Here is a 5,283-nt window from a genome sequence, read left to right as displayed (position 1 = left end):
ACACTGACTCCATTCAGAGAGGCCTTTCTCCACCCCCGGCCAGCAGCCAGTGAGCCAGGGCACCAGGGAGAGAGATCACCGCCCCTACCCTCTCTCCTTTGCAACCCCCTCCTGCCATCTTCACTGCAGCAACGTCAGCATGAGGGCTTCCTAGTTTTCAGGAGGGGCTCCAGAAGTAGGGGGACTGAGGCAGAGGGGGCCCACCCCAGAGTAGAAGAAAGAAAGCGGGAAACCAAATGGAGAAGAAGGTGGTGGGAGAAGAGGGCCATGAAGCGAGCCTGGGAAAGAGAAGAGGGACAGAGGGACGTAGAAGGGGCTTGGGGGAGAGCAGGGCTGCTCCTGGAGGGGGCCCCAGGCAGAGGTGGGGGGGGAGAAGGGGCCCAGAATGGGGAACCACGGGGCAGAAACTGGCACAGGAGGCAGGGGGCGCCTTTACAGGGTGACCCAGGGGCTGGCACCCAGTTCTGTGCCATCAAGGTGGGCAGGGCCTGAGGCAGACGCTGAGGCTGGGAGCTCCTGACTCCCACCTGAAAACCAGCCTCCTGCTCATCCCCGGGACAGGAGCCCAGGCGGGGCTGTGACCTGGTCTGAGACCAGGGGAAGGAGGAGGGTGAAAAGTTTCCCCAAGTCAGAAGGCCATGGGGGAGGCATCTCAGGGGGTCCTGCTCTTTGCTCTCTCTGACTGTCACGTTGGTACATAAAGGGGGTAGAAAGGTCAGATGTGGCCTTTCAGCCCCGTGGGAAAAACTCTGCCCATTTCCCTAATCCATATTTATTGGTGTGAGACACTGGGGTGGGAGGAAGCCCCCTGCCCCCACCCGCCGCCCCAGCCAGGCCAGGTTAGCACTAAGAACAGGCTCCATGTCACCCAAATCCTACTCTTTGTCTCCAGATTGGCTCCAGAGTCCTCCCCCTTCCCTCCTCCCCTTTGCTCCCCCCGACCCCCCTTTGGAGTTGCCAAGCAACCGTGGAAGGGTAGCTGAGATATTTTCTTTATTACAAGCAAAAGCAAGACAGCATCACGGCCCCAGGAGGGGAGCAGGGTAGGGGCTGGGGGACAGGGCGTCTTATGCTCTGGGGGGACCTTGCTACCTTGGTCTGCTCTGGGCATGGGCAGTGGGGACGTAGGGCCTCAGAGCCCAAGAGAAGGTGGCAGATGGAAGAGAGTGGTGGTGGTCATGGGGTGGGTGGATGCACAGACATTGATCCAGTCTACAAAACGCTAAGAGAAGAAGTGGTGCCAAAAGACCCAGGCCCGAGTCCCTCACCTGTCACTCACCAGCTGTGCATTCTGGGCCAAGTCACTTCCCTTCTCTGGGCCTAAGTTTCCTCCTTGATAAAATGGGAATAATAACATGTATTATCTCATTTAACGCTCACATTAACCCCAGGAGACGTTTACTTTTCCCATTTTACTGGTTAGGAAACTGAGGCTCAGAGACGTGAAGTGACGTGCCCAGCAGGTAAGTGGCAGAGGTGAGATTCTTGAGGCCCAACTCTTTATTGAGAGGTAACTCACATACCATATAATTTGCCCATTTACAATGTACAATGGACTGGTTTGTAGTATAGTCACAGAGTTGTGCAACCATCACCACAATCAATTTTCAATTTTCATAATCCCCCCAAACACCCGGTACCTATTAAGCGTTCACTCCCATTCCCTCCAACTTCCCCTCCGTCCAGCTCTAGGCAAACCACTAATCTGCTTTCTGTCTCTAAGATTTGCCTATTCTGAATATTTCTGAAAATAGAATCAGATAGCACGTCTGAGTCCCAACTCTTTTTTTTTGTTAAAGATTGGCACCTGAGCTAACAACTGTTGCCAATCTTTTTTTTTTTCCCCCTTTTTCTTCCCCAAATCCCCCCAGTACATAGTTGTATATTTTAGTTGTGGGTCGCTCTAGTTGTGGCATGTAGGATGCCGCCCCAACATGGCCTGACGAGCAGTGTCATGTCTGTGCCCAGGATCCAGACCAGTGAAACCCTGGGCTGCCCAAGTGGAGTGCGTGAACTTAACCACTTGGCTACGGGGCCGGCCCCTGAGTCCCAACTCGTAACTTCCAATTGCGCCAAGCTCCCTGGGTGCCGGGGTAATAGACTAAGAGGTGTCAGATAGTGGCATCACTAAGAAAATGGGCCTTGCTGTTAAACAGACTTGGGTCTAAAACCTGGCTCTATACCTGGGGGAAATAGCCTCCTCTCTGGGCCTCAAGTTCCAAGTCTGTAAAATGGGGCAAGTAATGGCATTTTTCACAAAGCTGTAGTGACCCATGAAAAGTGCTTAGCCCAGCACCTAGGGCTTAATATCTGGTAGTCGTTAACAGGATTACAATGATCCATGCATCCACCTATCTATTTATCCCTTTACCCAGGCATTTAATAAAAGTTAGCACCTTCTAAAGGTCGGGCATTGTTCTAGGTGCTGGGGATACAAGGATGAACAGGACATGAGCCCTGTCCACATACGGCTCACATTCCAGCGGCAAGACACATAAGACAGCGGATAAATAACAGGCTTTCAGAGAATGACACATGCGATGAAGACAACTGCACAGCACGATGGGATGAGGCATCCCAGGTGGGTGGAGGTGACTACAGATCCTCCTTAACTTACAATGGGGTTATGTCCTGATAAACCCATGGTAAGTTGAAAATGTCGTAAGTCGAAAATGCATTTAATACACTTCCCCTACCGAACACAGAATATCAGAGCTTAGGGGCCGGCCCGGTGGCACAGTGGTTAGGTGGGCACGTTCCACTCCTCGGCGGCCCAGGGTTCACCAGTTCGGATCCTGGGTGCGGCCATGGCACCGCTTGGCAAAACCCATGCTGTGGTAGGCGTCCCACATAGAAAGTAGAGGAAGATGGGCATGGATGTTAGCTCAGGGCCAGTCTTCCTCAGCGAAAAGAGAAGGATTGGCAGCAGTTAGCTCAGGGCTAATCTTCCTCAAAAAAAAATAAATAAATCAGAGCTTAGCCTCCCCTACCTTAAAAGTGCTCAGAAGACTTTTTTTAGTCTACAGTTGGGCAGAATCATCTACACAGGGGGCTGGCCCCGTGGCCGAGTGGTTAGGTTTGCGCGCTCTGCTGCAGGCAGCCCAGTGTTTCGTTGGTTCGAATCCTGGGCGCGGACATGGCACTGCTCATCAAACCACGCTGAGGCGGCATCCCACATGCCACAACTAGAAGGACCCACAACGAAGAATATACAACTATGTACTGGGGGGCTTTGGGGAGAAAAAGGAAAAAATAAAATCTTTAAAAAAAAAAAAAGAATCATCTACACAAACCCTATTTTATAATACAGGGTTGGACATCTCATGTAACGTATTGAACACTGTGCTGAAAGTGACAAACAGAATGGTCGTGTGGGGACAGAAGGGCTGGAAGTGTAGCGGTTGTTGCCCCTCGTGATCGCAGGGCTGACTGGGAGCTGTGGCTTGCGGCCAGAGAGTATCGTGTCACATAGAGCTGGCCCAGGAAAAGATCAAAATGCAACATTCAAAATACGGTTTCTACTGAATGCATATCACTTTCGCACCACCATAAAGTTGAAAAATCGTATGTTGACATGATGCGGGCTGAGCAAGCTGAGGAGTCAAAACAAAGATTTCTTGGACTCACAAGGTCTGGTGGTAGTGCCCCTTTATTCAAAGAATAGCATGAGGACAGGACCCATGGGCAGTGAAGAGCTGCAATGTGTTGATTGAGGGTTAGGGCTAAATTTATATTTACCCTTTTATTTTTTATTTTTTTTAGGAAGATTAGCCCTGAGATAACTGCTGCCAGTCCTCCTCTTTTTGCTGAGGAAGACTGGCCCTGAGCTAACATCTGTGCCCATCTTCCTCTACTTCCTATGTGGGACGCCTACCACAGCATGGCTTGCCAAGCGGTGCCATGTCCGCACCCGGGATCCGAACCAGCGAACCCCGCACCGCCAAAGCGGAATGTGCGCACTTAACCACTGAGCCACTGGGCCGGCCCCAGGGCTAAATTTATAAAGCACGCGTATGTGATTTATTTTTACTAGACAAAGGAAGATGATGTAAAAAGTCAAATGGTATCAGTGCAGGTGGGGTCTGGTTATCGGGTAGTCGTATAACTTTAGCTATGAATCGGATCATATAGATCGGCACGTAGGCCAGGATGCCTTGGGCTCCTCTCCCTGGGCAGACTGGATCCCCATCACAACCATCGTAAGTCAGGCACTGTCTGTCTCTTAGATTGGAAGGCTCCCCCGCCCCGCCTTCATCCAACTCATGAAGAGGAAGATCTTTTGTGAACTGAGATATGCTCTGCTGGGTAGAGGGGTTCTTAGCATCCCCTCTGAGTGGGGACAGTGGCCTGGCTTTGTCACTTTCTGAGCCTGGGGATGTGTCAGTTTGTCAATTCATTTTCAAGGCAGGCCACTCAGCCAGTCACCACATAAGAGCACTGGCTACTCTTTTTTTTTTTTTTTTTTTGAGGAAGATCAGCCCTAAGCTAACTACTGCCAATCCTCCTCTTTTTGCTGAGGAAGACTGGCCCTGAGCTAACATCCATGCCCATCTTCCTCTACTTGTATGTGGGATGCCTGCCACAGCATGGTTTTTGCCAAGCGGTGCCATGGCCACACCCGGGATCCTAACCGGCAAACCCCGGGCCCCCGAGAAGCAGAATGTGCGCACTTAACCGCTGCGCCACCGGGCCAGGCCCCGAGCACTGGCTACTCTTAAAGAACCCTGTACAGGAGCCAGCCCGACGGCACGGCGGTTAAGTTTGCACGTTCAGCTTCAGCGGCCCAGGGTTCACTCGTTCAGATCCCTGGTGCGGACCTACACACTGCTTGTCAAGCCATGCTGTGGCAGGTGTCCCACATACAAAGTAGAGGAAGATGGGCATGGATGTTAGCTCAGGGCTAATCTTCCTCCCCCCCAAAAAATTTAATTAATTAATTAATTAAAGAACCCTGTACAGATGAAGCAATTGGAGTCTAGAGCAGGCAAGGGCCTGGCCCAGGGATGCACACTGAGTAGTGGCAGGGCTCATTCTTCGATCCCAGGCTGCAAGGCCAGGCCACAGTGAAACTGGACTGATGGGAGCATTTGAGGACATGACTCCAGGGTTGGAAATATTCAGCACAGAGGTGCAGCCTGACCGACCTGTCGCCACAGCTGCTCCCTGGGTACCTGTCTGCCACACTCCAGGTCTTCGACCTGCCTTTGAAGCACAGACTTGAGGCCGCAGCATGAAGGAAGCCCCCTTCAATGAGCCCCACCCACAGCAATGCCCCTAGTTCCA

Source organism: Equus caballus, chromosome 25, assembly GCF_041296265.1.
Source record: "Equus caballus isolate H_3958 breed thoroughbred chromosome 25, TB-T2T, whole genome shotgun sequence".
Classification (NCBI taxonomy): Eukaryota; Metazoa; Chordata; class Mammalia; order Perissodactyla; family Equidae; genus Equus; species Equus caballus.
Note: the sequence above shows the minus strand (reverse complement) of the source record.